The 12446-nt window shown below is 34.6% G+C and overlaps 1 pseudogene; it reads left to right on the plus strand.

Moving 5' to 3' along the window:
• Positions 1-5191: 5191 nt before the first annotated feature.
• LOC111149267 lies at positions 5192-5574 on the plus strand (annotated as a pseudogene).
• Positions 5575-12446: the final 6872 nt, after the last annotated feature.

Below are 12446 nucleotides of genomic sequence, written 5' to 3' on the forward strand. Positions count from 1 at the left end.
GAGTATTATGAACATTTTAGCAATATTTATTCTTCCAAACTGAATAGTGAGTAGTTTTCCATTTATTAGTGTCTTCTTCAATTTCTTTATTAATGTTCTATAGTTTTTCAACATATATATCTTTACCTCCGTGGTTATATTTATTCCTAGGTATTTTATTCTTTTTGATACAGTTGTAAATGAAATTTTTTTCTTAATATCTCTTTCTTATAGTTCATTATTAGTGAATAAAACAAAATATTTTTGAATTTTGACTTTGTATTCTTCAACTTTTTTTATTTTTTATTTTTTTATTTGTTTATTGGTTCTAGAATTTTGATGGAGTCTTCAAGGTTTTTATAATGATATCATGTCATCTGCAAATAGTGACAGAGTTACCTTTTTTTTTTGGGGGGGGGTCCCTTTATTTCATTTTCTTGCCTAATTGCTCTGGTGAGAACTTCCAATACTATGTTGAATAAAAGTGATGAGTGTGGACATCCTTGTTCTTCATCTTAGAAGAAATGCTTTTACCTTTTCACCTTTGAGTATGATGTCAGTTGTGGGATTGTCACATATGGCCTTTATTATGTTGAAGTACATTCCTCCATACCTAATTTGTTGAGATTTTCTATCATAAATGGATGTTGAATTTTATCAAATGCTTTTTTTTGCATTTATTGAGATGATCATATAATTTTTGAAATTTTTAAGTCTTTTAATTCCAGTATAGTTAACATACAGTGTTATATTGGTTTCAGGTTACGATATAGTGTTTTAACAATTTTATACCTTTAAACAACAATTTTATATACAGCTTGTCATGATAAGTGTAGTCTTTAATCCCCATTACCTATTTCACCCATCTCCTCCATCCACCTCCCTTCTGGTAGCCATCAGTTTATTCTCCATAGTTAAGAGCCCATTTCTTGGTTAGTCTCTCTCTCTTTCGTTCTTATTGTTTTTCCTTTGTTTATATTGTTTCTTAAATTCCACATAGGAATGAAGTTATATAATCTTAATTCTTCATTTTGTTAACATGGTATATCACACTGATTTGCAGATGTTGAAATATACTTTCATCCCTGGATAAATTCCACTTAATCATGATGTATAATCCCTTTAATGTATTGTTAAATTTGGTTGGCTGATATTTTGTTGAGGAATTTTACATCTATGTTCATTAAGGATATCGGCTTATATTTTCTTTTCCTGTGTTATTCTTTGGATTTGGTATCAGGATAATTCTGGCCTAGTAAAATGAGTTCAAAATATTTCCTCTTCTGTATTTTGGGAGAGTTTAAGAAAGACTAGTATTCTTCAAATGTTTGGTACAATTCACCAGTGAGACCATCTGGTCCTGGGCTTTTATTGATTGGGAGTTTTGATTACTAATTTAATCTCCTTACTAGTAACTGCTCTGTTCAGTTTTCTATGTAATCATGATTCATTCTTGGCAGATTATATGTTTCTGGAAATTTATCTATTTTCACAGCTTGTCTAATTTTTTAGTATATAATTGTTCATAACAGTCTGTTATGACCCTTTGTGTATTTCTGTGGTAACAGTTGTAATATCTCCTCTTCCATTTCTAATTTTATTTAAGTCCTATCTCTTTTTTTAATAAGTGTAGCTACAGGTTAGTACATTTTGTTTTTCTTTTCAAAGAACAAACTCTAATTTTCACTGATCTTTCCCAGTGTCTTTTTATCTCTATTTTATTCTGTTCTAATCTTTGTTATTTCCTTCTTTCTAACTTTGAGTATCACTTGTTCTTCTTTTCTAACTCTTTGAGGTGTATAGTTATGTTATTTTAGACTTTTTTTGTTTCTTAAAGTAGGCATTTATCACTATGAACTTTCCTCTTAGAACTACTTTTGCTGCATCCCATACATTTTGGTATGTTCCATTTCCATTTTCATTTATCTCAAAGGAATTTTTTAAGAAGGCATTTTTTAATTTATTTTGTGATTTCTTCTTTGTCCCATTTAGTAGCATGTTGTTTCTTCACATATTCATAAGTTTACCAGTTTACTTCATGTAAGTAATTTCTTGTTTCATACCACTGTAGTCAGATAAAAAACTTGATATGACTTCAATCTTTTTTAATTTATTAAAACCGTTTTGTGACCTATCATATGATCTATCTTGGAAAATGTTCCATGTACAATTGAGAAGAATGTGTATTCAGCTGCTTTTGAATAGACTGTCTTGTAAATATCTGTTTGCCAATCTGGTCTAATGTGTCATTTAAGGCCAAAATTTTCTTATTGATTTTCTGCCTAGATGATCTTTGCATTGATGTAAGTGGGGTATTAAAGTCCTATACTATTATTGAATTGCTGTCTATTTCTCCCTTTAGGTCTATTAATATTTGCTTTACATACTTAATTGTTCCTATATTGGGTACATAAATATTTACAAATGTTATATCTTCTTGTTGGATTGATCCCTATATCACTAAATGTTTTTCTTAATTAAATACTTTAGGTCTTTAGATGTCAAAAGACTTTTATTTGAGTGATAAGTTCTATTTTACCTGGAATGTGATGAGTTTGCTATTTCAAGACCACTTACACATATTTGGGTGGCTGCAGAAGCCTGGTGGCATCTAGGCTTCCATGAGTGATGTCTGCATGCCTATCATCCTCTTTGACCTTTCAGTCAGAATTAGTCTGCCATAATTCTCATAGTAGAAACCAGAATATAAGAAAGCCCCTGCCAATACTTCCTAAGAATTCAGACTACTCTATGGTTTACAGGATCTTCAATTACCTTCTTTTACCTTTTAATTTCTGTGAACTTTCCGTTTTACATCCTTGTCCCTAAAAATTTACATAAAACTCCTTCTCATGTTTAATCAGCAGGTATAAATAATCTATTTCAGAAATCTCACCTCATTTGTCTTTCAACAACCTTCTTCTTTTGTTTTCTATAAGAATATGATGTCTTATAGGAAATAGCAAATGCTCAAGCAATTCTCAAAATTCATGAAAATACAGTATTCACTTAGCCATGGGCCTTTGAGACCTGAACATGAAGCAATAGTTCTACATAAGCTAGTCCAACATGAGCTAGTGGGTCCCCATAAGTAGATGGGAATTAATAAACCCTTGCCTCTGCTGGAAACATTCAACATTTGGCTAACTCTCCTGCATTTGGCTCTCTTTCATGAGAAATATACAAAGTCAGTTATATACTAAGTAGGAGTATTTACGTGAAAAATATTCCCTGATTTATGAATTGCTTTGGGACTCTGAACTTTGGCTTCCCTAAGTGCAGTGACTCTTATAATTGATATGACCATTGCAGGGATCTTGTCTATGTGTATAAAGTCATTATGCATATTAGCTCCTGAGAAGCATGGAGTTTTTAAAGGAGAGAAGATACTGCATTACATCTCCTTGCACCTGAGCTATCTGCTGAGTGACTACTTCAAAAACTTCTGATGAAGAGCTATGCCTAATATTAGCCTGCTATCAAGATCGGGTTTTTGATCAATACCCTTCTGGATCTACTGCCTAATATAGCTCTGTGAGCTAAGAAACTTCCTCGTGGGAACTGCAGAAACTATGAGTGTTTAGCAAACCAATTTTAAATTAATTTTGAGATACATTTATTTCAAATTTGAAAAATCAAGTAAAAAATTTAAAAATTTAAATACTTTGCTACAAATCATATAATGCATTTAAGAGTCACTTCAGGGGCACTTGGATGGCTCAGTTGGTTAAGCATCTGATTTCAGCTCAGGTCACGATCTCAGGATCTTTGGATGGAGCCCTGCATTGGGCTCCAACCTCACCAGGGAGTCTGCTTGTCCCTTTTCCTCTGCACCCTCCCCTGCTTGTTCTCTCTCCCTCTCAAATAAATAAAAACTTAAAAAAAAAAAAAGTCACTTCAAAATGATAAAAGGTTCAATACGCCTAATAATATGATCTCAAAAGTAAATAAAATACTGGAAAAGTCATAAGAGAAATAAATTTATAATCATAGTGGTAATTACTCTCTTCTTTCAGTAATTACTGGAAAAAGAAAATTTTACTTTAGATAAATTTTAAAAACATTCTTAACAGAACATCATCACTATATTATAGAACTCTATGTTCAACAACCATAAACGTCACATTTTCTAGCACTCATGGGGAAGACAATTCAAAATAACATAAATCATGTGGGTCAAAAACAGAAAAGGAAATCCAGTGGAAATTAGAAAATATTTCAATTAAATAATAAGAAATTACTACATGTCAAATATTAAGTGCAAACAAAGGCGTGCTTCAATAGAAATATATAGCCTTAAATACACCTTAATAAATGTTGAAAACTAATGGGGTAAGCCATTATATAAAAAAAAAGAGAGAGAGAGATTGAGAGAGAGAAACAGCAAACTAACAACCTCCTTTTGCCCTCCTCCTCCTGCCCATAGAAGGGAAAATATAAACTTAAGAGAAGAAAATAATGAGATATACAACAAACATGCAAGAGCATTAACAAAACCAAAGACAAGGGGCACCTGGGTGGCTCAGTGGGTTAAAGCCTCTGCCTTCAGCTCGGGTCATGATCCCAGGGTCCTGGGATCGAGCCCCACATCGGGCTCTCTGCTCCGCAGGGAGCCTGCTTCCTCCTCCTCTCTCTCTCTCTGCCTGCCTCTCTGCCTACTTGTGATCTCTGTCTGTCAAATAAATAAATAAAATCTTAAAAAAAAAAAAACCAAAGACAAATTCTTTGGAATGACCAAAATAAAATAAAACAAACAAACATAAGGAAAGTGATCTTTACTAGTAATGAAAATAAGGGCACATTACTCTATGTTCTGCAGACATTAAAAAATAAGTCGATATTATAAACAAATACTAATGAATTTTAAAATTTAGATGTAATGGAAAAATAATCAAAATATATCATTTAACAAAAAATTCAGGATGAACTGGAAAATGCCCCTTATTAAATTTTAACATTTAAGGAAGTAAAAATTCTTCTTTTATACAAGCTCCTTTGTACCACAGAAAAGGAACACTTACCACTTCATTCTATGACATCAAGATAATGCTGATACTTTAAAAAAAAAAAGAAAAGAAAAACATGAGAAATGAAAATTACAGAACAATCTCACTTAATAGCATATGTAAAACATAGAGCACCCAAACCAAAACCACATTAAAAGAATACTAAGCCCTTTTAGTCTCTGGCTGCTTGAAGCTCGGCCGCCATCATGAATGACACAGTAACTATCTGGACCAGGAAGTTCATGACCAATCGACTACTTCAGCTCAAATGGTCATTGGTGTCCTTCATCCTGGAAAGGCAACAGTACCTACGACAGAAATTCGGGAAAAACTAGCCAAAATGTACAAGATCGTCATATTTGTATTTGGGTTCAGAACCCATTTTGGTGGTGGCAAGACAACTGGCTTTGGCATGCTTTATGATTCCTTGGATTATGCAAAGAAAAATAAACCCAAACATAGACTTGCAAGACATGGTCTGTATGAGAAGAAAAAGACCTCAAGAAAACAGTGAAAAGAATGCAAGAACAGAATGAAGAAAGTCAGGGGTACTTCAAAAGCCAATGCTGGTGCTGGCAAAAAGGAGTAAAGATGCTGCAGTGGTTTTATCTGTGGGGATTGTGCAGATTTTTCATGAGAGGATTAATATACTAAGAATGTTAATATGAAAAAAAAGAATATTGAATCATGACCAAATTATGCAAACATAATTTAACAAAAGAAAATAAGTTAATGTCTTCTAGTATTAACTAAGGTTTGAATATTAATCTAATTTTATTTCTTTTATGATATCACTTTTGTTTTGATTATTGTTTTTGTTTGTTGTCCTTTTTTCTTCTCTGATAATGTCTGATTTTTATTGTTATTGCTTGAGTTTTCTTTCTTTTTTTTTTTTTTTTTAAGATTTTATTTGTTTATTTGTCAGAGAAAAAGAGAGAGCATAAGCAGGCAGAGTGGCAGGCAGAGGCAGAGAGAGAAACAGGCTCCCGGCTGAGCAAGGAGCCCTATGCGGGACTTGATCCTAGGACTCTGGGATCATGATCCAAGCCAAGGTAGACGCTTAACCAGCTGAGTCACCCAAGCATCCAGTGTTTCCTTTTCTTTATCCTTATGTCCTGAAAATTCTCATAATGTGTCTGGATCAGTTTAAGTTTCTTTTATTTACTCTGCTTTAAGTATCAGTATATTTTATTGATGCCCATAAGACATCTGTTGTTCCAGTCCTCTCTCCTACTAGAAACCCTCCAATGGCTTCCATCTTACCTGAATAATTTCTGTAGCCCACAAGGCCCTCCCTTGGATCACTCAGCTCTAGTGCACTAACCTCTTACTCTGAAGGAATTTGTCAGATAACTAAGAGAGTGAGAGAGAAATTACAGAACAGCACTCTAGTAGTACAACTACTGGAGAGAACTGAGCACAGGCTTAGGTAGCCAATAGGAAAGCCACCCAACCTAGTCTTGGAAAAATACCCACCCCTCAAAAATCCCCAAGAAAGTAAAATGTAAAAATAAAACTGAAGCAGATAAGAGTTATCCAAGCAGAAAGAAATTTCAAGTAGAGGGACTATCCTGTATAAATGAGAGTGGTGAGGTAGGCTGTGTTGTGTCTGTGGCATTGCAAGTCACTAAGTAGGGCAAGAGTTAGAGCAGAGAGATAAATGAGAGATAAAGCTAGAGATGCAAGCCTGGGCCAAAAATAAAGAATTTTCACATCATTTTAATGAGTCAAACCTAAAACAGCAACAGCAAAATGATGCAGTCATTGAAGTGTTTCAAGCTCTGGGGTCACAGCTAAAGTTGAAATTGTGAGTGACCACTCTGACCACTCTGACTACAGTGTGGAAACCTCTTGAAGAGGAGGCAGCCTGAGGCAGAGATACCAGATAGGAGGCTGTTGACATAATTCAGGTCATATGTAATTACAGGCTAAAATAATTCAAAGGAAATGAGAGAGGGAGAAAGAGAGAGACAGAGAGGTGGAAAGACAGAGAGGAAGGAGGGGCAGAGGGAAAGAGAGATTTGAGAAGTTTAAAGACATAGTGGTGATTAAGGCTTGACACTGGTCAGAACTAAAGGTCAGAAGTTGGATAAGATTTCTATGCATGTTAGACCATCTAGAATCAGGTGTAGTCAAGAAAAAAGTCTGGAACAGATGTTAAACGCTGCACACCACATCACAGAGGCAAGGTGTTGCCTCTCTTTAACTAAGAATGAGAATATGACAAAAAAGAACAAGTACAAAAGTTCAAAATATAGTTAATCACCCAAATGTCAGTCCCAAATAGAGGCCATCATTTAGATGCCTGACATGACAAGAAGACAGCCCTGTTTTGTCAGAGTGTCATAGTTCCCATGAGATACTCTCAGGCAGTTACCAAAACCTATTGCTGTAGTTGGCCTTGAATTCTCCCTAATGGATGCCATTCAGTTACCGTTCTCTGATCATTCTGACAGAAAACTGAAGTCTGAAGAGACCTTGTTTGTTTGTCCTTTAATATCCAGGGGGAACAGTATGCTTCATGTTCCATCTGTGAATCATCCTTGTTTTAATCAGTATCTCTTACATAAGCTAAAAGAGAAATTGATTGAAGCTGTTACTTTGGTGACAAAGAAAAAAAAATATTTGCACAAATTTCAAGAGAAAAATAATGCTTTTGCACAGGCACAGGCAGAGCACTTACCTTCGGAGTATCCACACATTATATTATTGCTTTAAAGAGCATACCTCAAAAAGTGATACAATCTGGATATTGTTTAGGGAAATTGGAAACTGTCCCTACTTTGTCAAGTGGCATAAATGTTTTTTCTTTCAAATTCTCTTTCTCTCTCTTGATGACATATAATGACACCTTTGGTAGTTGATAAATAATCAGTATTAAACCTCTGCTTTCACCTTTTTAGTCTGTTAAGCAACAGAGATCTCATAGAGTTAGGACCTTGCACTGTGGCATAAGGAGAATTTTCTTCCTGGACAATGCAACTACCTTCGATTTTCTTAACCCAACTGAGCAAAGAGTCAACCAAGTAGCACTTTTGAAATGAGCGTTTTGTAATAAGAAGTCAAAACAAAATACATTTTAGTCTTGAATTCTAAATGAGGTCATTGATCTATAACTTGACAAATCACTAGCCAGTTTCCTATTATTAAAACACAGGAAGCAGAGCACAACACACAAATAATGCCCTAGCAAAGAGGGTGACTTGGTCAACCTCGTAAGTCACAAGGCTGCCCGTGTGGAAAGGTTTAGATGCATAGAGAAAACAAGGGTGAACGTGTCCTTTGCTTCTTGTGGTAACTCACTTTTCAGGGGACACAGCACATTTTCAGAAATCATAAAACAGCTCCTAAGAGAGCAAAGGAAGAAAAATATCACTGTATAGGTCTAACATAATATTGGGGATGAGGAATGGGGAAGATAGTCAAAGTGTTTGGTTTTTCATGTCTCACAATTTAACATATTACAAATACAATTATTTTTTTCTTTTCTTTGCATCTTGATGTCAATCTAACTTGTTCAAGTTTCTAGAAGAACACTCATTACATGTTGAATTCTGAATAAAGAGCAGAGCTATCCTATCACTATAACCACAAAGGGTGATAGTGATTTTTAAGAAATTAAAATTATTACCATTTCTAATTCTGTCCATCATAAAGCAGTCAAACATGATATAAAAACAAGTTCTACATGTAATGTTCCTATTACAAAAGCACATCAGTTGGTACCATAAATATGCTCAAAAAAATAAGCAAGAAAATAAAAAAAAAAGATGTTCACTGAGGTTGTAACACAAGTAAAGATGAAATGATAATATAATTTAATGTATTTTACTTTGATCTTGTTCCTTTAAAAATGTTATAATTATAGTAGTTTCCATCATTTTGAAACAATTTCCTTCTTGAGAATATTCAGAGGTAGGAACTCTCAATGAACAATCAAAGAACCCGAATTCTTGTCTAAGTTCTATAATTACTATAAGGTATATCTTTGTCACTTAGTTTTTCTGGGTGTAGTTTCTTTACTCCTTAAAGCAAGTGGTTGAATCAAATAAACATACACATCACCTTTCAAGCTCTTCAATTTACCCAAGTATTTTATATCACAATTCTCTTTAACTGTTTCATTTCCTAAAGTCTTCTGGTCTCCCTCCTTCATTGCTCAGATCCATTGCTCGTTAAAGTAAAATTACAGCTTGTCTAGGACCTTGTTATTGTTTCTTGGGGAAACATAAATTTAAGGTTAAATAAATTAATTAACGCTTCTGTGCTTCAGTTGACCCTAGTGCTAAAACAGATACTCTTCATCCTTATTGTCCACCATCAGCTCCAGAATCCCTTCATGCTCAGATAGCAACTGATGGGAGGACCAAGATAAAAAACTCACTGGTGGCTATGTCCTCAGGCCATGGCTGCTGCATCCCTATTTACTGTTTAAACTGGGAGCCTCAAGTGACTCTCTGGTGATTGTCCTTACCACCAAACATACCCCTCATCATTCTTCAGAGTAGATATCAGCTGCTGGCAATAGGATTCCCCCAGATCCTAGGATTAGCTGAAGTATCAGTTCCCACTGCTTAATGGATCAGCTCTCCCTCCTCCCAACAGTTTCAGCCTCTTCACAAGTGTGTCTCCTGAGAGAACTCCCTGATAAACTCCTCAAATGCGACTCAACCTATAACAGACTGATAATCTATTTCCAGGGAACATAGGCTAGGCCAATATCAAATCAAAATATTAAACAGAACAAAGCTTATTCCAGTCACATTATAAGTTCTACACATTTAATTTCTTTGTTTCATTCGCAAATAATATTCAAGTTACAGTAATGCTAATCCTCCATATTTTAAACGGGGCTTTAAACACATCCAAAGTTTTCAAATAAAATGTCATCTATTGATATTTGAGAATTGTCTCTCAATGTCATAGGGTAAAATCCTGGCTTATTTTTTGTTGTAATGAAACACTGAATGCATGCTGTATACCAAGACTACGTATCTAAGTTATATGCTTGTTCTTAGCAAGAAACAATACCAATAAATTTAGTTTGATCTCTGAATTGGGTACAAATATGCATTGTGACTTCCAACTGACATTAAGAATAGAAACTACCATGATAATAATTAAAAGAACTATATTTGGACCAAAAATTTTTATTTCAAATCTTTTGGTACTAATGAAGGAAAGCATATGTGATATTTGAGGCATCTTTTTTTCCCCTGAACTATCACCAAGTAGAGATTTCTCCAATAATTGAGGATCTTATTCGTAGTTAAAAACCTGACAACTTTTTCATTAAAATGTAATATCAGAAAGTGTCTCATGACATCCTTTTAAACCCACATCATAACTTTAATGCTTCTATTTATCATTTTTCTTCTCTCCTAGCCACTCCACTTATTTATTTTTAGTAAGATTTTATTTATTTATTTAATTACATGTGTGTGTGTGTGTGTGTGTGTGTGTGTGTGTGTGTGTGTGTGTGAGACAGAGAGAGAGAGAGAGAGAGAGCACACTCAAAAGCAGAGGAGAGGAGCAGAGGGAGAGGAAGAAGCAGGGAGCCTGACCCAGGGCTGGATCCTAGGACCCTGGGATCATAGCCTGAGTCGAAGGCAGACACTTAAGCATCTGAACCATCCAGGAGCCCCCCCCTACCCACTCCACTTCCAAACACAGATATTTAAACTTTTCACTTCTGTCTGATGAGATTCCAACCTAGTCAAAACTGAAATGTGGGGCAATGGAGAGACTAATTATGATGATGTCACTCCATGTGTCCTTATCCCTACCCTACCATCAACACATACCCTCTGCAGATGTCTAGTCTCCTCATGTTGTTCCAGACCTCTTATCCAAGGTAAAATGAATATAATGAGTATATGACATATCGTTTGGACAGGAAGACTTGTACAGTTTTTTAAAAACCCCTTTTAATTCTGATATAGATTAACTTGCTCCACTCTTAAGGGTCACTGTATACTAAAGTATAAGGAATGTAGTGCATGTACGGTTTCAGATGCATTTGCATTGGAAGAAAGAACCATAAAGAAAGCAATATTTAGGATTCAGGTATAAATTTCTCCTTATTGAATTTTAGGCATTAATGAAAGAGATATATTTGAGGGAGGTCTATCTCAGAACCCATCAAGTTATAACACTAACCTCTTTTCACCATAAACATGAAAATCGTCTCCTTCGTTGAATATTGGTTAAACAATGATCAAAACAGTTTCTTAATAAACTTTTAATTATCTCATTTTCTAAAGTAATGTGGATTAAACATCAACATACCCTAACCAATTTTAATACTTTGTGGAAATGGAGGCCCTACAATACCAGGGCATATTATATATTAATTTCTCTAACACTTTTACTAATTTTAATATTCATATTATGGTCATAGATGGAATAAGTGGAAAATAATGAGATTTTGTTTTGTTTGTTTGTTTTATCTAAACACATCATATAAATGTAAAGATAGTTAATATCAATTGTAAAGAATGTTTACTTCTCATGATCCCAAATCCTTAACCAGCTAGTAATTGCGCTAGATCATCCTTGGCTTCTCCCCTAGTCTTGGAGTCTTTATTTCATTTGGGAAAGTGCAGTATTGTCCATTTCATGCTATATGTATGGCCTTCTTAATCATAGTTACTAAACAAAGGAATGGGCTTATGAGAACTGACAGGAATGTTATCAGAGACAAAATTAAGATATATAAAATAGATTCTCTTTTTTTCTACAATCTGACTATACATTCCATGAAGTTAACTTGAAAGGATAAATTCTGCATCCAGGTTTACCCCAGACTACTCAGATAACTGTTAGAGCAAGAGTCTGCTACCCACATATTTTCTTTAAACATTATTATTTCTTATGGGATGTCCCCTAGGCAACCAATATGGCAAACATTAAAATTATGCTTTGTGCCCTCTAGGCAACCACATACAAATTCACAGTGGTATAATACCTACTAAAATTTGTCAATATTACCTAGGCAATTCTTGGATTTCTGAATGTAAATCGATTTTCCTTAGCTCCATTAGGCCCCTGCTGTATTTGAACTCTGGTCATGAGTCTAGGGCAAGCTTCTTAAAGATTCAGTTGATTTAAAAAAACAAAACTAAACAAAACAAAAACAGCAGAAAATATTTCCAATGGGACATATGTTTTGTACTTTTTTACAGCCACAACTTGGTTGCCTTCTAGTCTTTCTTCTATGTATTTATTCAGTGACCACTCAGGTTTTGCCAGGTGTTAGGCATGGTTCTTGCTGCTGCAGATAGAGCACTGCTGTGGATGTAGTTAAAATAAAGAGAAAATTATCTATCCATCTACTACCTATCTATTTTCTATCATCCATCTATCTGCTTGATAGTTTCAGAAAACAAGTACAGTGAGTACAATAACAGAGTGCGATAAGGTAGGGAGTTACTGTGATGATGAACTGTTTAGACGCCCCAG

Source organism: Enhydra lutris, unplaced genomic scaffold, assembly GCF_002288905.1.
Source record: "Enhydra lutris kenyoni isolate GAN:26980312 unplaced genomic scaffold, ASM228890v2 scaffoldscaffold21, whole genome shotgun sequence".
NCBI lineage: Eukaryota > Metazoa > Chordata > Mammalia > Carnivora > Mustelidae > Enhydra > Enhydra lutris.